Source organism: Mus caroli, unplaced genomic scaffold (assembly GCF_978045245.1).
Source record: "Mus caroli unplaced genomic scaffold, Mus_caroli_1 scaffold_3, whole genome shotgun sequence".
In the NCBI taxonomy this organism is placed as follows: domain Eukaryota; kingdom Metazoa; phylum Chordata; class Mammalia; order Rodentia; family Muridae; genus Mus; species Mus caroli.
This window is the reverse complement of record NW_028227258.1, coordinates 12713872-12739218: the sequence shown is the minus strand read 5'-3', so window position 1 is coordinate 12739218 and position 25347 is coordinate 12713872.

Sequence of the window (25347 nt, the reverse complement as noted above, 5' to 3'; positions counted from 1 at the left end):
AAGCCTCCTATGTGAAATACTGAAAACAAAAGTGAACATATGCACACACACACACACACAGGCACATGTGCACACACTCATACACATATCAATGCAGACATACATGTCCACACGTGTGCAATACACTCATACACATCAACCATGAAAACCCATTTATGACTTTTAGACTCAATCTGTGCCAGCTGGAGCAGACCCTATGGCTTCTGGAAGCTCTGCTCTTTGCTTCCTCTTTCTTATGATATTAAAATGGTTTGGTCAGCTATTCGTATTTTGGTGCCCTAAAAGTGACTCAGACAAATCAGAATCTTAACTGGAAACATATGCTCTCCCCATCTCAATTTGCTGGAGCTTTGAAGAGTTATGGATGGCATCACAGAGATTTGTGGGTAGCGTCTCTGAGAAAAAATGCTCTTTGGTCACCAGATTGTTTCCCAAATTAGTTGATGATTTGAAGTCCTAGGACATACGGGAAGAAGAGGCCATGTGGTATAATGCTGGAATCTGACTTCAGAGCCAGTGCTACCTTTGACTGTTAAGAGTTTCATATGCTCCAGTGGAAGAGCGGATTCATGCATTCTAGCACTTGACTTAACACACATGAAGGAAAGAGCAAGGCTGGAAAGATGCTCAGTGGGTGAAGCAGTCACTATGCAAACGTGAGGGCTCTAGTTCAGATCCTTGAGCTGGCATAAAGCTGAGTGTGGTGGCTCACATCTGTAAGCCCTTGGCCCCTAAGGCAAGAAGGGAAGGACAGGCAGGAGGCTCCCCGGAAGCTCTGGGATCAGCTTCTGTGAGGTTTTAAATAAAGTAGATGGTGAGGAGTGATACTTGAGGTTAACTCAGAGCTCCCTCCCCAAGCACTGTTGTCTTCCAGGCTAAGCTACGGTGTTGAGTGGTGAGAACTTGAAGTCACACTTTGCCTCAATGGCAGAAGCATCATCAAAACATTGGCCGTGTTTTATACCCAGTAGGGTGTGTGTAGGCTTACGTGGGCTGTGCCATGTGCACTGGAACTTACTCAGTTTCTAATTTCCAGCCTATGTTGTAGGGTTCGAGATTCCAGTTCAAGAGAGGGAACAGAAAACTCCGTTCCCCATTTCATCCAAGAAATTGGAAATTAGCTCAAATAAAATAAAACCACAAGATGCTGCCATACAAATCTCACAAAACAGGAAAGAGAGGCAGATAGCACAGATTCATGGCTAACATGAGGAGCTCTTAGACTTTTACAGAAATATGTATGTGAAAAACATGTTAATTGCTTCCTCTTTTCCTTCTACATTTCTCTTGTTTTTTTTTTTTCCAGAGCTGCAAACTTGATCACTTGTACTCTTTGAAGCATCAAGCTTGATGGTAGTATCTGCTAGGTCAGTGCTGGTTCAGATCTAGCTGTAGTCAGTGTGGACAACCTAAAGCAAAGGCTCTGTATTCTGGGCCCTGTAAGTTAGTGCCCATTTTGCTCATCTTGCATGCTAACAATCTTGAGTATCTTAGAAATGACATGTTCCCTTCAAAGAGACTACCACACACAGAGAGCAAGGGATTAGAAGCCCCATAATGGAGATCCACTAACTGCTGTACTGTTTAGTAATAATTAAGCAGCATTTTATGTCAGCGGCAGCAGGCTAGTCAAGTGAATAATACTTTTCAGGGATTGAGAGTTCTCTCTGTAGGTGAAGGATTTAGGTGGATTCATGACAGTGGCCAAAACAAATCAGTGGATGGCTGATTATAGGATCTGATGTGGTTAAGCCAAGATTAACACTGCTAATTCCTGAGAAGGCAGGAGATGACTGTCACCCAGGGGCCTGAATTTCAGCTCACGACATGCAGGCTTTCAGGCAGTAGTTCAAATTCCCTGGGTGTACATACCCACCCACCCCATCCCAACCCAAGTGAAGCATTTCCATGTCACACTGAAGAATGATACACAAACAACAGTCATGACAGAGGGCTTGAGACATGGTGAACAACGTAGTCTGTGTGGGTGAACTGCTCTCGGGCCACCAGGGCACCATTTAGGCCAAGGCCTTAATGAGGTCATTTACCTTTCCCTACACCAGAACCATTGCCTTAATTGCCACTCAGCCTTCAGGAAAGGGTTTATGGGTAAACAGTTTTCACCAAGGGGCATGTTAAGTACCCCCTGGATTACTACAGAATCAGGAATCATAAAAACTGAAGCAATTGTAGTCATAATAAAGGATGAAGTGTAAGTATCTGCTATGACTTGTTTTCATGGCCACCACCCAGAGACGCTTGAGGGTGAAACACAGCACAAGATGTCCAATGATGGTTCAAACCACACCAAGCCAAACCAAACTAGGACGATACTATGGTTAACACTGTCACTTTGATAGAGTTTTAGAATCATTCACCCAAGGAGGAGAGCCTTCTGACATGCCTATGAGAGATTAACTTGGTTCTATTGAGCTGAGAAGACCTGACCAGTGTTAGTGTGTACAACTCTTCCTGGCAGAAATCCTCAACTACACGAATAGGAAATCGTAAGTGAGAGTCTGGACCCATTCATTTTCCACATGACTACCTATGTAGTGTGATCGGCTGCTCCAAACTCTCCAGCTTTGACTTTCCCTCTACGGTGGACTGTGAGCTACAACAAACCATTTCTTAAGTTCCTTTCGTCAGTGCATAGTATCACAGCAACAGAAAAAGAAACTAACACATGGAGTTAGGAGGCCCTGCTAGTTTCTCAGTTATGGAATGCGTTCGAGAACAAAGGCAGCCCATGTTTTCTCACTGTTTCATGTTTCTACCGAGGAGTCAGTGGTAGATATGGGAGTCATTCTGACTTACTAGACTGAGAAAATGCATAACTAAATATATGGTGTGCATATGGCCAAGGTCAAAGCAGGGCCAGAGCTTGAGAAACTGCCAGCTTCATCCCCACCAACTCACATTGTGTCCATATAGCACCAAATAAAGATCGAAAGCAATACCTCAATCCTGAAACCAAGCCACAGTCAGGGATTTTCAGACTAGGAAGAACAGGCCTTACCCATGTGTCCATCAATAGCACTCTTGCTGCTACAGTACAGCTAGGCTGGACTTTTTGCTGAGCCTTAATGGGAGTTCATCTCACACCAGTCTTTTGTTTAAACTGGTAGTCTCTGTTCACATAGCTTAAGTGAGGCCCTCCTGTTTCAGACTACTGAAATATACTTCTGTTTCTCTTTAATTGTATTCAGATTCTGAAAAACAGAATCCAACCTCAGGGATTTCCATTTTAGACATTCTGCCTCCTCCTCTCCTAAATTCCTAGCTTACTTTTACAATACAGCACTTTTGGTCACTCTGTCCCATTTTTATGCTATTAGAAAAAGGACAACGCAATTATAGTATTTCATAACTGCATCAATAAGAGATCATCTTTAAATGAGACAGACTGTCATGGGTTCTCCAATGAACTTCTGAGTTAAGCAAGGACCAAAAGAGAAAACGAGCCAAGAACCAAGCCCATCAGGGACATGCTAGAGTGCCTGTAGCTTTTCTTTTCAGATCCACAGAGAAGGACATGGTTCATCTTTCCAAAGGAGACTTTTGAAATATTTGAGGGCACAGAGATAACATCTTTTCCACATCTGGATAAGAGTTCACATTTCTCCAGCCATTTCGATATGGCTTAAAAGGACATTTGTCAGATGAGTCAAGATCTCTTTCACTGCCCAGAGACAGACCACTGACATCAAGAGTTGTCAGCTCAAATCATCATTTTTAAGGCAAGCACACATATAAAAGAAAAGAAAAGAAGGAAGGGAGGAAGTAAGTAAGGAAAGAAAGAAAGGAAGGAAGGAAGGAAGAAAGGGAGGGAGGGAGGGAGGGAGGGAGGGAGGAAGGAAGGAAGGAAGGAAGGAAGGAAGGAAGGAAGGAAGGAAGGAAGGAAGGAAGGAAGACAAGTGAATCATATTTGTCACTCCGTGTCTTGGACAGTGGACTCTATGGAAGCTGATGTCATTTACAGTGCTTACCCTCCTCAAACACATGCATCCTTCCTTTTGCTTGTGTGGTACTGTGGATTGAATATCTGTGATCACACCCATAGCTGCACACCAACTAAGCACATGTTATCCCATTGTGTGTATCCCCAGCCCCATATGTTCATGCTCAAACCATCCCTTCTTTCTTTTGAGTTTGTGCAGCTGGTCTGTGGAACATAAGCAAGCTGATTTATATTTATCCCTGTTGAAAACCACCTTGTTTGGAAGCCCTAACATTGTAGCAACTTTGGATGTTCCAGAGCCAGCATTTCTGTCTACGAACGAACTAGTTCTCTCAGATAAAAATGAAATGCACATAGTCCTTCATCTCTGGTAACCCATGCCTATCCTTACCTTACATATCAATAGATCATGTAGGTAAAGGAATAGGATAATAGAGAATAGAGGGGTCTGTGGAGAACAGCAGCCGTCAAGTACTTTGTCTCACATTTCTTTTAAAACTCAATATGAATAACATATGTTTACCAAAATATACAAGGTGGCCTCAGCAAATGGGTGGGAGTGGGTATGTGGCTAAGGCTGTGCTGCAAAGGCATGATGCTACGGTATGTTCAGAACACTGGACACTAACTGGACCTTTCTGCTTCAGACAAGCTGCAGAAAGTGTGGCCTGTGGCTCACCTTCAGGACATGCTCTCATCACATTGTCTCAGCAGTGCCAATAAGATGGCCCCATGACTAAAGACACTAGCTTCTAAGCTTGACACCTGAGTTTGCTTCCACTGTCCACGTGGTAGGAAGAGAGAAACTATTCATACAGGATCATATTCCTGTATTATCCAGTCTTCTATATACACACACTATGGCACAGGTGTGTGTATGTGCATGCATGAACTCTCTCTCTCATACACACAAACACACACACAGACACATACACAAAATCAATAAATGTATAAGAAATTTGTGGGTCAAAATAGGGAACAATCAATCAACTGAATCTCCTTCCAAGCAAAGTCACACATTTGCATTGCCTTGCAATTCTGCTCAGCAACAAGAGGCCCACAAAGAACATCCTGACTTCTCTTGCAGGCAAGGTAAGTGCAGGGCTGAAAAGCTATGGAGTAGGTGCTTACAACTACAGCTAAGTGTACAGCATGGGAACAGTGGGTGGTTTTTTTTCAGCCAAGCAAAACAATTTTGATTTTTAAAAGATATTCTTCACAATGTGCTTTGTGTATGTATATGTATGCAAGCACAAAAATGTATACATATGGGTGCCTTCTGCACACTGCAAAAAATAGTAAATCTTATATTACATCGACTGTATTGAGAAGAAAAGGACCTAGCTGCAGTAATCTGGGATGAACTGTTCTTCCAGGTAATCAGGGTGGCTTTTTGTCCAGATGCTAAGAGATCATAGCTCCTAGAGATGAACTGAGAATGAATCTACTTAAATTATAGTGCTCACACAGAGGGCTTTAGCCTGTACATTTGTTCTGGAGATTTATGACACTGTCCATCCGGCAGAGTCAATGAAGAGAGAGAGAGAGAGAGAGAGAGAGAGAGAGAGAGAGAGAGAGAGAGAGAATTACATTATACAGTTTAGAGTATGGGGGATGTTTTTTAGGAAATTGAAAACTTTTCATTCAAAGAGAAGGAAAGACAGGGAGGAGTGATAAGGGAAAAGTGTTCTCTCTCTCTCTCTCTCTCTCTCTCTCTGTGTGTGTGCGTGCATGCGTGTGTGTGTGTGTGTGTGTGTGTGTGTGTGTGTGTGTGTTGGGTGTGATGGCAGAGAAGAGACCTATGAGGGGACAGAGAAAAAAATGAAGCATTTGAAATACATCAGGAGTATATGCCTGAGCCCTAGTGTGCTGGGCAGAGGATGGTGCTAGCTAAGTAAGTCTCCAGTGGGTCTCTAAGAAAATGCTCCTCAAACATGGCTCCCTACTCTACTCAAAGTCTCTCCTTTAAAGCCAGCCCCTGTCTAGAAGCCCTTTTCATTTTTAGCCTGGTCTTTCAGTTAGAGAAGAGAGCAAATTTATGGTTCTTTCTCTGTAGTAACCCAGGTTTGGATTTTTAAATTTATGTCTCAGAACTCTTCAGTGTTTATATGGCTCAGGGGGTGTTATTATCAGATCCAATTAAAAATAGTCCTTCTGCTAATAACAAAAAATCCACACCTTCCCACAGGAGGACCCACCCCTTGTGTTAATTAATGGTTGTTAGCACCTTATTTGCTCTCAAGGGTCCCTTGGGTACCCAGCATCTGACACAACCAGAATCCTTTATTTTGTTGGCCCCAGCTCTCTCAGGAGCACATTCCTGACCTGAGTTTACAGTGTGTCAGGACCTTTAGGTTGCCTCCTGAGATCCCATCCACAAAGCCTGTTTAATGCTACTTGTTTGGCAAAGATTGTTAAGATCTACAGATGAACCTGGCTAATGAATAATACTAATGATCATGTACTCATGAAATGATAATTGGCCCTCTTTGGACCATTTAGGATTCAAATGCCTCCACCCAAATCATTACATGAATGGCAGACAGCCTCTGAGGACTAGCTCCAGCTTTTGTTTTGAAATTTGCAGATTGGAGCTCCTTTCATCAAGAGCAGAATAACAGCAGGGTTATGTACTCCTCAATCTTTGGGTAGTGCTTTGTAGCTTCCAGAATGGATGCAGTGCATATGTTGTATAACCCTCGCACAAACAGCATTTTATCTTTCTCAGGCATGCGAAGACAGTAGGATTCCTGCATCCTCAAAAAAGCTAATCATAGGTGCCTCTGAGAATAACTGTTGGATCTATTTTCAATAGATTTTGTGGTTAGAAAGGTGATCGATGGTTCTGTTTCCTCTCTGAGAGTCAAGTGAATTTATCAACATCCGATGGCTGCACTTAGCTGAAACAAGGCCCCTGCTCTGGGTAGGCTCTCTGCCCAGTTCATCCTCATTGCCTCACTGCTCTGCTCCCAGTTCTCTTTCACCATGGCTGCGCCTGCAGCTTTAATGGTGAGCATCAGCACTGAACAGCATCTCTACAAGTGCAAGTGTCTTCCCTGTGCAGAGAAAAGAAGCCGCTCTCTCACCATGCCCCACCTACAGACGATTTATCTACCAGACTCCATTTCCTGCATGCCATTTGGCAGTATTTATCTTGTGTGTGGGCTCCCAGGGAGGACTGTCATAAAGGATTGTCCTGTTAGAACCCAGACTCACATTTTTTTTCATCTAAATAATGAAGAGGTCTCTCCTCTCTCTCTCTCTCTCTGTCTCTGTCTCTCTCTCTCTCTCTCTGTCTCTCTCTCTCTCCCCTCCTTTGTTCCCTACTCAGTAGCAGGGTCCATGGTCAGAATGCTGTATCCGTAGGAAACTTGATGACTGTTTTTGCTTGTAACTGGGTCTGTCTTTGTAGTCCATGTCTTTCGAAAAATAATGTGTTAGATTAGAGAGTGAATCTTTCTCTTCCTTCTTTTCTGCTTCCTGTCTACTTCTGCACAAACCATTGCCCTTTCCCCTTCCTTTAGCCCCTCTTTCCTTCCATTCTCCATAGACATTCCTATTTTCTCCACCAAGAAAAACATGAAGCTTATACAGTTGCTCTGATAGGAATAATGTATTTTTTGCTACTGTGGTTTAAGTGAACTATTATTTAAGTAGCAAGAGGACACTAGAGTTAAACAAGATTCTTTTCTTAAATCCAGCAGTTGCAGGCCATTCATTTTTACATTTCCATGTTAAGGATGCAAGCCTAAGAGTGCATTACCTTAATAATCAATAACTCAGCAGGAGGTCCTAATGGGGAGCCTTCACTGGAAGCCAGATTTTACTTGAAGTTGCAAAGGACCACCATAGGCCTGCCGGCTATAATTAAACAACCATAAAACTAGGAGGTAAAGGGTGGCAGACTACATTAGCAGTAAAATGCTAACTTGCAAGTAATAAGTCTGGACTTTCATGTCTATTGGAGTGTCTCTTACACTCAAACAAGGAAAATGTTATGTTAAAGAACAAATTTACATTTAAGATCCCTTCAATTTAAGGACCAGTAAGGGTGAGATTGGCAAAGAGAAAACAAAGGGAGGAGTCTACAGTTTCAGGATGCTCACTCAGAGCTCACTGTCCTTCCCTTTCCAGCTTCCTCCACCCCCTGCTTTCTTACCCCCTCTCTGAAAGCATCACAGAATTTAAACACAGGAAACCAATATAAAAACCCTCTCATGCAAAGAAAGAGTGGGGCTGACTTTACATCACGTCTATTCATGGCTGGCTAGTTTTACATTTTCTGATCAGTGGTTGCCACTGAGACCAGGAAGCCAGTTTCTTCAAGAGCATCCGTGGGCTGTCTGAAGGGCTTGCATTATTGATTTTCTGCTCATAGATTCCAGTTGCTCTGTCAATCATGGGTCAGAAATACAAGATGGCAGTCAATAAGCAAGAGAACTGAGCTCCCATGAAGACAACAAAATAATTCAGGAGATCTGACAAAGAGAAAGTGCCAGAATCCTCGAGAGAAAAGAAATCAGATATGGTTTCCTGGAAAGAAAAGCTTACAGTGCCCCCCGACACACATACACTGTCTTTGTAAGTGAGCAGATTCCATCTGGGTCCATCTGGGTTGTGTTCATCAAATGAATTAGCCGATGAACACATTTATTAAGCATGTGTTAGGCAACCTCATAGGCACTGTTGACACAGCATAAAGAAATACAGTTCTGCTCCTGTAGTGTAGAAATGCACTGAGCGAATGCTTGGCTTTAGGAGACAGGCAATGTACAAATGGCTTTGTGAGAACAGAGGGAGGAGATGCTGCAGCCCGGGGGTTATGGGAGAGTTTAGAAATGACAATTGTGCTCCATTTCTGCAGGATGCTGGGGACTTCTACAAACAAAGGGTACACTCAGCCTTGGGGTTCCCAGCATGTGGTGATCACCCAACACTTGCTCGCTCTTATTAATACAAATTTAATGGACTTATAAATAATTGAACAAGACATTCTTTAAACTGAGGATGTGAACTGAACACCCCGCTATGTTGGTTTTCAACTATTTAATGAATTTTGCCTCATCCTGTAACGGATATATTCCCACGTTCACTAACTTGTGCTCTGTGAAATGACACTACTCAATAAATATTTGTTCATGGATTGATTAAAGAAAGGAAGGCAGCATATAAGCTGAATGAAATAAAATATACATGGTAGATTCTTCTTAAGTTGCCCAGGTTGGTTGGCCTTGAACTCACTCTGTTGCCCAGGCATGTCTTGAACTTGGTCATTCTTCTGCCTTGGCCTCCTAAGTTGATGGAGTTATCCTCTGACACTTTGTTCTCTATCCCTCTTTCTCTTCCTTCCTTCCTTTTCTCCTTTGTTCCTTTGCTTTTTCTTTCTAATTATTATTTTACCATGTATGGCGTATGTATGTTCCTGTGAGTATTGGTATTGGGAGGTAGTGTTCATGTTTAAACATACATGAGGCCAAAGGTTGACATTGAGTGTCCTTTACCACCTCACTTCCTGGTGACAGGATCTCACAAGAAACCTGGAGTTCATGGATTTGTCTAATGAGCTCTATGGCTTCACCTCCCGCTGTACAGAGGATGTATGCAGCTGTGCCCATTTCCAGATGTGTATGCTGAGGATGCAAACCCAAGTTCTCATACGTGTATGGTACACTCTTCACCCCACCACACTGTCTCCTTAGCTCTGCTATTTCTTAGCTAATTTTGATACAGCACAGCTTCAATCCCCATAATCTGCAAAGGATCACTGTTCTCTGCCACTGGAGACTTGCACATTAACACTTTGCTTGATAACATGGACATAAAATTGTTCTTGCCTTTTAAACAGCATCCCTAAAGTGTTAGTAAGTGTTCCTCTTCTCTCTTTCTTCTACAATCTCTTTTTAGGTTTCATGGTTCTATCCAGACTGTCTTCTCTTCCTGTTTCCCTCAGGGCCAACCCTCCCTCTTTATATTTATTTTAAGATTGTAAGAGTGGCTTGCATGGTTATAACACAGGCCAGCAGAGTGGCCTGTCCTCCAATTTCTATGTGGCATCATTTCCTAGTAAGTGTGCTTCTTTTATCCACTTTATCTTGTTCATCAAGAAGTGGGAGCATGCAGCGCTGTGGAAACAGAGGGGAAAGGGCTCTGTACTCTGAGGTAAGTAACTCTGAGGTAAGTAACATCAGAAGAAAAGTAGTCCACAGGCTGTTCACTTCAACCTACTTCTAATATTCTCCTGGCTAGTTAAAAGTACTCCAGATGTTCACGCGCGCGCGCGCACACACACACACACACACACACACACACACACACACACACACACACAGATACACACACGAAGTATTAGGGTTCACGGAAATTTCCTCTTTCTGTAAAACATAAGTTCAAGTGCTTTAGCTATGCCTTCCCAGTTAAGAGTGCTTGCTGTACAGACAGGAGGAGAGGAGGATCAGGGAGAGGATGCTGAGGAGAGAACTCAGCATCCAGGTAGCACGTCAAGGATGGTGTTCTGCATGTCTAACTCTGAAGAGAGGCAAGGAGATCTCTGGAGCTATCTGTCTTTCAGTCAATGAAAAGCATGAGAAACCCTGCCTCTCACTGCCAGAAATGATGTGGAAAAAACACTGTAGAGCCCGTGGTGTTTTCCCTCTAGCTAAAAGCATGTGTATAGACCACACATAAAAATACCAAGCTCACACACATACCACATACTAAATCTACATACAAATAAAAACAAGGAAAAGAAGGTTAAATGGAGAATGCAGTCCAGGTAGACAGCAGTCAGAGCAGCCTTCTTTCATGGTTAATATTCATGATATTGAAAATATTTAAATTAGAGAGGAAGTCCCTAGATAGAGTGTACCTAGTACTAGGGTACTAGGTTTCCTTTACAGAGATTTGCCTTGACATTCCGGAAAAAAAAAATCTGTCAGCAATGATCTAGAAGAGTGCATTTTAGGAACTGGGGAATTTATGTGTGTGTGTGTGTTCTGGGAGGCAGGTCTTCATATACTGTGTACTGTGAGAGTGCTTCTGTCTAACTTGGGTAAAGACTAGGGAAGGAGGGCTCTCAAGATGCTCTTAGGCTTATCAATCTTTCTAGAGTCAGGTTAGAGGCTGACGTCAGTCTAGTTGACTAGAGTTTGGTGCATTTGAGTAGGAAGTGAGGTTTTGGGCTTTTCCCCCTGGACTCATGCAGCTTATATTAGCCTATGGCGTACCTGCATAAAGAACAAGGACAAGCAAATCTGTGCACTCCTTATGAGGCAACACTGAGCTCTTGTTTACCCCGCCCCCTCATTCCTTGCTCCTCCCATGCTCCGTCTCAACTCAAAGACTCCTTTCTGACTGCTTACAATGTATTCCACAGTAGAAGGCAAAAAGTAAAAGTTTATTATTTTTTTATCCAAGTTACACATTTGATATGGAGCATTTGAAAGTTTGAAACATAGACCACTTCCTTGCAATGCCCCAGTACAGGGGAACGCCAGGGCCAAAAAAAAAAATGGGAATGGGTGGGTAGGGAAGTGGGGGGGGAGGGTATGGGGGACTTTTGGGATAGCATTGGAAATGTAATTGAGGAAAATAGGTAATAAAAAAATATTAAAAATTTAAAAAAACAATTTTGTTTAGAAGAGAAAGTTTGTGTGAAATAAAGAGAAAGTAATATAAATTACAAAAATTGAATCTGCAGCAGGAAATACAGAACTTAGAAGGTAGAAGGGGTGGGGATCACCAGTATTATAATTACGGTTATGGTCAAAGAGCTATTCCAATTCCTCTGTAGAACACCAGAGTCTGGAAACAGAAGAGAGATGACTGTGCCATCCTGAACATGCCTTGTCGCACCTCATCTCAGAATTAAGAGAAGAGTTGGGTTTGGCTAGTATTGAGAAAATACAAAAGAGATGGACGTTAGGAATCGAGATTGTAATCATAATCCGTGGGAGAGTAGATGGCTTATATTCATAGTAAGTCTCCTGTCATTTGAGTCATGCAAGGAGATGCTGGGCAAGCATCAGCTAATTTATGATGCTAGAGAAGGAAAGAATGAGACCGGCCATGGTCAGAGGGACCTTTACATTCATCCTCTTTCTGAGAGTCTATGCAGTGTTTGCAAAGCGGAGAAGGCAGACCTTTCCATCAGACAACACAATATAGACACGTTAGAACAATAAGATGTTCTAATGGTGTGAGCGAGGAACTCTTCATGTGTAACCTGTTGAGATCATGCTATCAAGCGTCAATCTTTATGGGACTGCACCACATGAACTCGTCATCGTCTTGTTACAAAGAAGTCATGACCACGGCAACAGGGTCCTAGATGAAAGCATTCATGCTTACTCTGCCTAGTATCTCTGGTGAGGTGCACGCTTTCGAATCAAAGACAAAACCTAGTGGACAAACACACAGGGCAGTTGGATTCTAATATTAGGGAACACGGAAAAGGAGGGCATTGTGGGATTCACGAGTGTCTTGGGGCAAGGCGTGGTGAAAGTTATTGCTCTCTTGTATTGGCACAAAAATAGAATCATCTTCTTCCTTCCCCAGGATAGCTTGTTTTCTTCCCATTACTGCAAACCGAACCACTGTACCAGTCGGGAATCTCCAGAGAAATCGAGCTGATCCTCACCTACATACACAATTAAGTGCACACACAAACAAATATGCATATGCACACTTCATCTTTACATATGTATTTGCATATAACTCTTTTTATTAGATATTTTCTTTATTTACCCTTCCAATGTTATCCCCTTTCCTGGTTTCTCCTCTGAAAACCCCCTATCCCATCCTCTCTCCCCTTGTTCACCAACCCACCCACTCCCACTTTCCTGTCCTGGCAATCCCCTACATCAAGCAATTCTTAAATCTCTTGCAATGTTAGATACATAATGAACTTATATATGATATAGTTAATAATTATAGTGCACGTGTTGATTAATACCCTTTAAGAGATATGTGGTAAGAAATTGGAGACTGAGATTTTGGGAGCTATTAGAGTCAACACGCGTAGGCAGGGCAGCAGGCTGGGAGCTAAACAGGAAGCATTGAGGTACTGTGGCTTTATTTCAACTGCTCAGTAGACTCCCGTGTTTGCACTTAGGTTTTTTTTATGGATTGAATGAGGTCCCCTGATTATCAACATTATTTTACTTCAAAGCTCACTGATTGTGGATGGCAACCACATCTCTGTGTTTCACAATCACCTTGATACTAGTATCTGATTTGATAGCTGGGTATTGTAGCCTAACCAAGTTGAGATAAAACTTGAATCACTACACTTCTAGCTCTCAGTCTAGAAAACCTGAAGTCACCATAGCTTCTCCCTCCTAAGTTTGTCATGATTTCAACCTAGGAAGGGACTCAAGGAGGGACATAAATAATAAAGAGGAAGTAAGGGCAACTGGAAGACAAAGGGCGAGTTAGAAATATTTACAACATCTTTGTTCAGGGTTGGCTTCTTAAAAGGAATTGGTAATCACTAAGTCATTCAAACCACATTCTACAGAGCTGAGTAGGTTGCTCTTACTCATATTTTGCATGATGAGATGGGTTTTAGATAATTTTTCACATTTCTTAGTGAATAGCACAATCCTACTACCACCTACCAGACAGTTTAGAAGGGTGATAGATACAAACAAAATCCATTAAAAAAATCTTACATGTCTCATTAGTACCTTAATAATGATTTTAGCAGCCGGTTATGGCTGCATAGTGAAGGCTTACGAGTGACTTATTTTTTTAACTTGTGCATGTCTTGTCTAAGTTTGGCTGTACGTTCTCAATTTACTTCACATCTGCTCCCAGCGTCTTCACAGTCCTGCTCTCCATAGATTGTCTGTGGTGTGTCTTTTTTTATAGATAGCCCCAAACCAAGGAAACAGAGCTGGGAAGATGGCTCATTAGGTAAAGTGTTTACCATGCATGCGTGAGGGCCCGAGTTGGATTCCCATAACTCATGTAAAGAGAAGCCAGGCATAGTGACACACTAATGTAATTCCAGCACAGAGAAAATGGAGACTCCCTGGGGCTCACTCGCTAGCTAGCTTCGTTATCTGGTGAGTCAGGACAGGAAGAGATGGCTTTGTCTCAAAAATTAATGTGGACAGCACCTAAGGAGCAAAACTAGAGGCTATCCTCTGACCTCACATACATGTGCAGACTGGACATATGCATGTGTATGCATACATGCATCTGCTCATACATGTCCGCAGGCATGTTCACCCACCAAAAAATAATCTTAACAATATGTAAATGGAAGGAGAATGGGAACATGAGGTGACCTGGTCTTAGAGCTGACACAATGTCACATTTAATCCGTTTGACTAGCAAGAAAAATTTCATTAATCGGTGGGCACACACATTCTACCTATAGAAGAAAAGACTACAAAGTCAAACTGCAAAAATCATGGGGACAGGAGAGGGAAGAGCCAGGCAAAACATCTAATGTTTTATCTTTATGACAATGTGTCCAACTTTCTGAGTATTGAAATGCCTTTCAAGAAACTTGGTGGCTCAGAATAGCAGAGCTGCATCCTTTGGGCTCTGTGTTCTGCAAGTCAGACATGGATAGCAGTATTAGTGTTCTGAAATTAGGATGCTATTGAGTTGTTTTGTTTTTCAGTTCTAAAGGGAAGTCCATTTCGTTTCACACATCTTCTCCCTTTTGTTGGTTCACCGTCCTGTTTGAACTGTGGATCCATCACTGGCTCATTGCTTTCTTCTTTTTGGTTGCTCCTTCTCTTCTGCCTGTGGGAACCTTTGTTTCTCCTTCTAGGACTCATTTGATTGTGTTTAGATCCCACATAGATGCTACTTTACTATACACAAGTCCCTGAACTTAAGCCTTTCCTTCTATTACAGCATTGAGTTTTCACAGCATCCTTTGCTATTGTGTAGGTTACTGTCTTCCCTTTCTTAAAGGAGAGAATTGGAGCAAAAGAGACAACTTGTCTAAATAGCAGAGCCATAACTTGCGCCTCCTGGCTAGGGGCAGCTTATCTCTTGACTCTTTTGTTCTATCCTTTCTTAGCATTGCTTGTAAATCAACAGACACGTTGAAGGAACTGAAGGCACAGTCTCCAACTCTAGGACCTTTAATGCTGCGATTTTCATACCATCAAGCCAACTGGCTTCTTATATTGGAAAATACAGAATAGGCTTCAGAGAGTTTTAGGGAGTGACAACAAAGAATACCTCAGCTGCTGCTATCGATTGCTCCGAAACACTGGCATGAGATCAGCGACTGAATTCCTGTGTGACAGCCCCTAGCCGTGGCCAGGTTTTGAGCACAGCATCTCACTATAGATGTTGTATAACGTTTCTTCAAAATGACTAAGAAGTTACGATTGGGACTCTATGGAGACTGTGTATTTGCTTCCTGCAGAAGTCTGTGCCAAAAAGCCTTAATATTGCATTGCCTAATAGAAAACAGATCAGTAATGAAGCTGGCTAGGTTAGTTCAAGCCAGTCATTTACAAAACCGATGTGTTTCTTTACACGCACTGACATTTTCAAGCCTTAAATGTAAAGCTCTCTAGCTTGGTTTCTGATTGGCCCTCCGGAAGGCAGTTTTTCTGATTGGCCCTTCAGAAGGGTGTTTTTTTTTTTTTTTTCTGATTGGCCCTCCAGAAGGGGTATTTTAGGTACCCAGAGAATGTTCGCCTCTTTGGCTTAAATACTGACAAAATATAATTTCTGATATTTCCAGGACTCTATCCTTGTCTGTGGAAGATGAATCTAACCACATCTGGTGAGAGGCAAGAGTCTCCAGAGAATTTTCTAAATATTTTTATAGACTTTACCAGAATTTTCTCTCTGTGCTCTTTAGCCTGTGGGTTTTTTGAAGGACATTAATAGACACATATTTTAATCATCTGTTCTAAATCAATAGAAAATATCTTACATATATCCTGTTTCCAAAGAGCTTTGTTGGCTCTTCAGATGTACTGAAGATTTTCTATTACCAATTCAAAACAATGATAGTTTTTCCTCCAGATTTAAGTACATTTAAACTTTTTTCAGTATTTTATTTTATTATTGAAACGAGATTCTTCTCTCATACAGTACAAGCCAACCACGGTTGCCTGCCCCTTCTCTCCCCCTCCCCCACCTCCTCATAGATTTCCACTTATCAAATCTTCCTCTGTGAGGCAGACAAACTATCTGAACTGTGAATAAATACATCCTCATTCAGGTTTCTGGTAGTCTTGACAGAAATAAGAAGAGGTCATGAACTTAGAAGGGAGTGAGGAACATGGAAATAGCTGGATGGGGAGGAGGTGGGGGAGAAACAAGGTAGACAGCTCTCATATATGGCGTTCTAAAAAGCTTAACTAGAACTAGTTTCAAAGCATGGGGAGCGCATTCAGAGCAGAATCCTTTCCTTCAATTTTCCCTTCCTATTACTCAGTAGAGAAATTTTCTTTAGATTAATCCTAAAGAAAACTAATAAGGGATATAAGAGTCCAACAAGACATTTCTCCTAAGGACAAAATTGGCAAAAGTTCAACCTGGTATTTGAGTCAAAGAATTTTAGAGGGATTTTAGGTACCTTTTGCTTGCTTGCTTGCTGAATATATTTCAGATATGCACACACACACACACACACACACACACACACACACACATACACACACACACACACACACACACCTCCCTGGAAACTAAAATTGATAAATTAAGTTTAACAACTAGATGTATGTGTGTGTTTAAGTGTGATTATGTTTGTATATGTGTATGTATGTATTTGAGCTTACATGTGTATGTGTGTGGATATTTGTGTGGGTACATGTGTACATATTTGTGTGCATGTGTATATATATGCATGTGTATGTATACTTGTGTATGTTTGTGTCCCTACGCATGTGTGTGCATGCACCTGTGCATCTATGCATGTGTGTGTTCATATGTGTATATTTGTGTGTGCATGTGTGCTATGTGTGTACTCCTGCGTGACTGCATGCCTGTGCGCACGTGGGTTTTGTGTGTGTGTGTGTGTGTGTGTTGGGAGGTAATGCTACTTACGAGTTTCAGAAGGATTGGTTGTTCTTCCGGGGCTCATTACATTACTCAGTCCCCTAACCTAATGCTCTCGCCTTGGGCAGTCACATGCTCAGGCCCACATTTCACATCTTGGTCCTGAGTCCTTTCTGGTCCTGCTATTGAAAATATCACTGCCCTCCACTTGAATCCCTGTTCTGCTTGGTTTTTGTCTTCACGTTGATACAACCTCATTTGTCATTATGTATTTTTATAAACTTCTCCTTCATTTATATTCCCCTTAGATGACAGCCTGATGCAGCCCAGGTGGTCAATGGCTATTTGTTTTGCCTGCCAAAGTCTCATCTCATATTTCAATCCCAAACATACTGTTTTTTTTTAAATTAATTTTTATACACAGAAATGTTAAGAAATGTCAGTTAAAATAGTTTTCAAAAGCAAAGGATCAGGAAAACAAATGTTCTGAAACAAAGTCCTTTTATAATGGGGATGAAGCTCTAGTAGGACAAATGAACTCTGAAGGCCATGTTTTTGGTCTCCTCCATGTTCGGGGTTAGGTCTCCTTTGACGAATGTGTAACCACCATGGGGCCACCAGGTCAGAAACAGGACTGTATTCTTCTGGCATGACCTCCAGTGTGAGTAATCTATTGGCCTAAGCTCCCCCATGCTCTTCCCCTGATCCTCTGACACGTAAGAAGTGTGTGAGGACTGCCTGAGTAGGTGCCACCGCTGAGGGACTGAAGAATCAGAATCCTTCATAAACATCAGTGAGCATCTATGTGCTCTGTGCCAGAGAAGTTGTCCTGTCTGTTGCCCATGTTAGATATTTGCAGAAATGAGACAATGAAACAATCATGCTACTGTTTGACAAACCATTACAGAATGTTAGTCATCTACAGAGAATTGGTTCCTAATACTGGCTGCTTATTAAAATGTTTGGATGGCCCTCCTGTTTCACGACTGCATCACTTTAACTGGTATGTCCTACACACTTAGCAAAAGTTAGGTTTTCATTTTCATTTTCCAATTGAAAGGTGAGGAATCTTTCAATTATATGCAGGGCCTTTGCCTGATTCATGATTATGTGTGATGTGTCTATTGGGATAGGCTTACCTTGGTGAAGCAATTGCAATAGGGAAAAAAAATGAGTCATATTCTAATCAATGTCAACACATTGACAGGGGAAACCTGCTATGAGAAATGGCTGCATGCTTATGTACACCATGGCTCATTCATAGCTTGTAAAACCTGATAAATACATAGACAATTGGAGTGGGGATTGTTGTCCCCGACTTGGTTTCATCTCTGAGCTTTGCCAGTTTACTGGTGAGGAAATGAGTTAAGGAAACAATGGTAAGTAGTTTGTTATACAGTCATGTTGAGTTAACAGCTGATTAGGGAAGGTGATGGAACTGATAAAATAGTTGCCCTCCAAAATAACCTGTAGTTCGACAATCCATATTGCTTTCAAAAAGGCCCTCACAGTATGAATGGGCAGGCTTAACTGCTTCCTTAAATACCTAACTGAGAAAATGAACCTCTGCTCAGGCCGAAAGGTGATGTCTTGAGTTACCTCAAGAAAGCCAGTAACTGTGAGGTTGCAAGCACAGATCAAATGTTCTAGGAGACTTTAATAGCATCAATCTATCAGTTCCTATCTGTTGCAGGAGACAATGTAACAGCCCAGGCATAAGCCTGACAGTTAAATTTGGGTATGAACAAAATTTCCAAACCCTTACTAGCTTTAAGAGTTATTTAATATTACTTTGTATTTCATATAGTTTGGAAGTAATCATTGTCTCTTTCTTCTGCTATCAAAGATTAAAGCAACTGTATGCTACTGAACATGTAGCCCATGTACTAGAGGCATGGGTATGAAGACAAACGTTAGCTACCCTCAATTGTGTAATTCGTGTTGTCTGTCAACTATCACCCCATTGGATCCTTGTTCAGCACTCTCCTGACCTGTTCTTTGCCCTTGGCTGTGTGTCACCCTAGAGAGAGGGAGTGTTGGATTCAGCCAGTGAGAAAGGCAGGAAGGAGATTGAGAAAGGAAAGACAGGACCACCATGAACAAACAATAATGGCTACTTCAAGGTTCAGTCAAGCGGTCTGCTCTACACTGGCCTCTTAGGGTTTGTTTGCACAACTGCCTTCTCTCCTCTCTCCTTCACTAGTGAGAAATCTACAAATACTAATTTGGAGGTACTATACTTTCATGAGTACATATGATATTTTCACTATCTCCCATTGCTAAAGAGCCCTTTAATTCTTCTTGAATCACTTAACCCTGAACATGATCTTTAATTCTTGGTCCATTGTTTCCCCATCCAGTCTTGGAAACAGCTGCAGGAGTTAAGTATCATTTCCATTTAACAGACGATGCTGCTGACACTTACGTAAATTAAGCACATCCCCAAAGTCAATTGCTTAATAAATGACAATGCAGGACTAGAATCTCATTTTTTTCTCTCTCTCTGAAGTCCATGGCCAGTTGGACATTTCATGTTCATGGTAACCCATCACATTTCCCAAGTTATTCTTCTCACAGGCAGGATGAAGATCAATGGATTTGTGTAACTAGTGATGCATATGTTCATGAAGGGCAATGCTTTCTAAAAATTTTCTCCCAAATATAATTGTTTTTGAAGGTTATTTTTACAGAAACATAACCATCACTTAATATCATTGATCATATCACATCATTTGAATATATTGTTTCATTATATGACAATAATTGTATGGCCATGAATTGTAGCCAAAGAAGTGAATGAGTGAAACCCTGTTGGTGGGTGGTAGTGGAGCGTGATTATGACTTCATGTGGAAGTCTGTGGAGTTGTTCTGGGTGGTGTTAGTATCTTTAGTTCTCTCTGCCTTGTTTTCTCTGAGCTTGTCTGTAATGTAAAGAGCTCTGGGACTCTGGCTACAGATGAAAGAGGTGGATGTTTTTTGTTTTGAGAGAAGCTGAGGGGAAGTGGGAGTGTTTTGCTGTGTTTTGAGTTTAGCTCTTTTCCTGAACTGTAGAATCTGATTTCCTATAGAAAAGTTCAGCATCTGTTTTGTGATTTGATGAATGGCTTTGAGCTGTTAATTTAATTGCTTCCTAGTAAGACACTAATGACCTTTTTGTTCCACTAAATACTAGTGTGTTTAGTTATAAATTAACCATAACTAAACACTCGGAGCTGTAATACTTAACAATTCATATCACCCAGGTTCAGGTTTTAGCCATTTCAGTTGGCATTAAATATGGGCTGTGGATTTAGGTTCTAAAATCTGGAGTAGGGGAAGGCCATCACATTTTCTTGTCACAGCAAAATCTCATGGAACAAGCCCATGCCACGTGAGTAGACAAAAGAGAACTAAATGAAAAAAAATAGTCTCAAAACATCTGTAATTCTCAGGGATCTTGCTTGTGCAGACTAGAAGTTAAAGACCTCAGTTTTAGTTATTTCTACTCCTAAGAGCCGGAGAGCTTCTTGCTCTTTTGGTGACCGTCATATCACAGGACAAGTAAGACCTAAGTAGTTACAATAAAGTTTGACGCTCTCACAATTATTTATTGGTAACTAGGTTTCAAATATTCTTTCAAGAGAGAGTGCATATTTATATGTTTTGTGGGAATAAATATCAGTTTACCACTTTTCTGGCTCCTTTGGCATACTGACTGAGTGTTGGTTTGATTGGTAATTGAAAATAGGCCATTGTAGCTCCCACTGGACCTTTTCTGGCTTCCTCTTGGAATATTTCCAGTTAAGATCTTCTCCCAAAGGTTTTCAATTAGATGGGAGAGGCCACAGAAAGCCGAGGTCCGCCTTTGCTAACTGAACGTCTGAAATTGCTCAGAATGTCTGTGTAGTTGGGAGGTTTATTCCCTGCCTTCTCTGGAACAACAGTTTCTCATCAACTAGGAATTTATCCCAAGCTCCAAGACAAATATTTTTGGAAACCAAATGATATTTGACTTTCTAAAAAGTGAGACAAAGTTAAGGTACGTGTTTGGGAAAGAAAAAGGCAAGGCTTTCACTTTCCACTTGTATTCTGAGACATATTTAGTTCCCTCAAAGTGTCTACAAATGGAGAAGGGGCAAGAAGCTGAAAGCAGCTTGTAGCTTGCAGGAAGAGGCTGCACTTCTGGAAGGCAGCTGCCGGGGACTTGGGTCTCCCACCCAGGGACTTGATTTTACATCATGGTCAGTGTGAGAGACCTACACAACCTTAAAATGGACCAAGAGGTGCCTAAGGTTTGGCCCATTAGTTTCTTCTTTTTAATCTCCCCTATATTAAACTAGTGCTTCAGGTGAAATGATAGCTAATTGTTGAGGTTAAATTAGAATCTTTTAAAATAAAGTCTCTAAGGATTGATACCGTAACCTCTAGCTCTATATCTCTTTAGCTGTTAGAAAATCATACTAACTTCCTTTTAAAAGTGGTGTTTTACATTTCTCTGCAAAGGGATGTTCCTGAGCTTAATGCTTCTTCGAGTTAAACATGGCCATGCAGTTCATATTAGGGATGGATTTAATGGCCTTTCCGTGAAACTCTACACTCAACATCAGATCCATCAGCAAACATGGTTAGTTCACCTTTGACTAAATCCAGAGTGAGACTGAGTCTAAGAGCCCTAGCATTACCTACAGCCTTCACAGGCACTTCCCATCTGACTTTCCTCACTCACGTTCGGACTTTTATTCTTACCTCAAATCTTTACTTCAAGGCAGATGAAGTTACTTTTCTGCTCAAAACCTCTTAAGGATGTCCAACATTAGTCAAAGTTAAATCTAAAAATAGCTTTCAAGGCCCCCAATTATCTTCTTTTACTCCTTCCCACTCTCCTCTTGCATCTCTTGGCAGCTTCTACCCAGCCACTCTGGCCTTCCCAACATTCATCAACTGTGTTGGGAACATGGTGGAACTGTAAATTATCTGAACTACTCTGACTTTATAATGTTTTCGTTCATTTTATTTTATTTTACTTTTTACATTTTCACTCAAACACCTCCTGTTGACATTCTTTAGTTTGCCAGACCCATGTCTAATATATTGAGCTAATTTACCTGTGATGGTTTAGTTTTTTTCAGGTTCTCTAAAATTTATGACATAAGATGAGGGTGATATTTGTTTGAAGCTAATTATTTTTCACTTTGGCTATTTTTTCTCTGAGGGCTCTACTCCACATGTCATAGATTGTGAAATTTCCTGGTCTTTGCATCTTTAACATTCTGGGAGGACATAACTCCATAACCTCTAGTGACTTAGGAACAAAGAGCTCCCCCAGTGCCAAACAATGTCCTCATGTGTGGCTATGGACCCTTATTTATGCTCTAGTTACATTTACTGTTGGTCTAGAGTTTCCAGCCAGTGCCTCAAAGGAAAAAGAAACTAAAGACCAGCAAAGAAGCCACATTGAAAGAGAAGGTATCGCATTTACAGTGTAGTTATCTATGATGAACTCAGGCAGATCCTGTAAAGCTGCGCTGGAACTGAAGACCAAATCTAGCAAGAAATGTAAGATACAAGAACAATACACAAAACCAAGTTTGTTTCTTGTAGGACCAACAAACAACAGAAACAAATCTTTAAAAGTTCCCACTAGGAACAGGACAGAACAGCTTTTCTCAGTCTGTGGGATATCACATCTCAGATATCCTTCATATCAGATATTTACATTGCTATTCATAACAGTAGCAAGATTACAGTTATGAAGTAGCAACGAATCATTTTATGATTGGGGATCACCACAATATGAAGAACTGTATTGAAGCGTCTCACCAGTAAGAAGGTTGAGAACTACCGGCTTAGAGACAAACCTGAAGGACAAAATTCACAGTAACCGAATCTTAAATCTGCCACTAGAGTTTTGGACATGATATCCCAAAATATGTATCTTGATATTACAGAAAACAACACCTGAATCCATTACTCTTTCTTATTCTCTGTTTGAAACAAGATGTGATTCATTTGGCTGGTGGCTTCCCTTTGCCAGAGGAAAGGAACAGCCTTGTGTCTGAGGACACAGAGACTTGGGGAAGAGTCTGAGCAGGCCCACCTCACAGACTTTTACTTTAAGAAGGGTATAAAGCAATTCAGTGATAAAGTCTCCTAAGCTGTGTTGTGTGCGATTATTTTCATATATTCCTGTCTCTAACACACACACACACATATACACACAGGCACACACACAAACACAGACACACACACACACACGGGGGTGGGGAGGTTTTGATCTTTGATTCATACTTACATGCATAAGCAATATACAAATATCAACTCAAAATTTGTCAGAAGCTTCAAAGTAAAATTTAAAATGTAGGAGAAAACATCTTTGCCCTAAAGTTAGACAAAATTCTTAGGTGCTGCATCAAATTCATGATTCATTAAGCAACAGGCTGGTTAACTGGATTTCCTTAACATGAGAAGATGCTGTTCAAGCACATTATAAGAAAATTGCAGAGCAAGAAACACATACAGGAAGAAAACATTTGCAAGACATATATCTGGTGGAAGACTTTTCTAAAACATGTGAAGAAATTTCAAATTTCAATTATAAAAGTAACCACACTATCATATTTTCAAAGCAGTAAAAACTTCAGTAAACATTCCACCAAGAGAGATAACTGTCAAGTAAACATAAAAACATGTTTAATATCAGCTTATTAGGCAATTGGAAATTGAATCCCAATACGGAAATAGCACAATATAAGAATAGTTAATGTCAAAATCTCTGCTCACATCACACACTGGTGAGAAACGGAACAACCAGAATGTGTGTGTTTATTCCTGATGGGGTAGACTGACTTTTATAAACAGTTTGACAGTCCCTTAAAACATCTGCATACCTCGTGCCCCAGAAAACTGTAGCAGTTTTATGTGTTGTAGGCAAAGTCAGACAGCCTATCATCTGGTTAAAAGGAGGTGGGGTGGGCAGGAACACTGGAGGAAAGCTGCATATTGGTTTGCTTTATGGCTCACCATTCTCATAAGCCCAGGCTCACCCACCTAGGGATGACACTGCCCACAGTGGGCTGGGCTATCCTAGATCAATTAATAATCAAGACGATAATCCACAGAATACTTAAGGGTCAATCTGATGGAGGCAATTTTTCAATTTAGGTTTCTTTTTCCTAAGTGTGTGAAGTCAACAACTGAGACTAATGACCAAGGAGCGTCATGATTGCTGGGAAAGAGAATTGCAAAGGGTGATGAGAATCCAGACAGAAAGGAGTCATCATTGAGTACGAAAACTGCTTGTGTTTTGGCTTTGATAATGGCTTCATATCTGATATACATCAAAGTTACCAACTATCTATTATGAATCTGTGTAGTTTTATCATATCTCATATACCAGTAAGAAAAAGTACAATGAGAGAACAGATGGGGGGCAAAGTCAGGGAAAATAACCTCAGCTTGGACACATTTATTTTGAGATTTCAGCTGACCTTTAAGTGGGTGACCAAGTGAACACTCAAAGATCTAGGAAGAGATTTGGGCTAAAGATAATTGTGGATAAGTCACTGTCAAGACTTAGTATTTAAAGTCGTGGAAGTCACTCAACACATTCATGTGACTGCCTTGAGAAGCACCTTCCTGAATCAGCTCACATCTCTACCCTCTGTACCTCTCTATAGCTTTTCCAGTTGAGGACTAGGTAGTGTATAGTTCTATTGTGCACTACGTATGGTGTCATAATTAAATTATGTGTAGTGCTTCCTTTTCACATGTATTATATTATTTATTCATGTATGTGTGTTGTATGCACATGCATATGTATCTACGAACGTAAGTGGGTAACTGGATCTGTGCCACATAACAAACGTAGAAGTTGGAGGACAACTTGGAAGAGTGGTCTCTCCTTTCATATGTGTCTTGTAATTGAACTCAGGTTTTCAAGTTTGGCAGAAAGTTTCCTAACTGTTGAACCATTTTTACCTATCCACGTTTCATTTTAAGCTGGTATATAGTAATTCATATGTTTGGCTACTGTGTGATAATTTGATACACATACATATACCTTATGTAAAATGCCTAAATCAGAAAAATTATCATTTTTGTCCCCTCAAACACACATCACTCTTTTAAGCTAAAAGGATTTGGATGCTCATTGGATAGCTTCCCACATCACTTGTCCAATCCCCATCCTGATTTCAGATGTTTAAATACATTGTAACTGATTTCTTCTCCTATTTTATCTATTTATTTTATCCATGTGTATCTCTATGCATACCTACTGTCTTTGTGACCACCACATGGGCACAGATGCCAATGAAGTCCAGAAGAGGGTGTTGGGTCCCCTAAAACAGGATTTGCAGGCAGTTGTGAGTTTCCCCATGAGTTCCAGCTGTGTCACCTCCCTGGTACCTCCCTTCTTCCCGAAT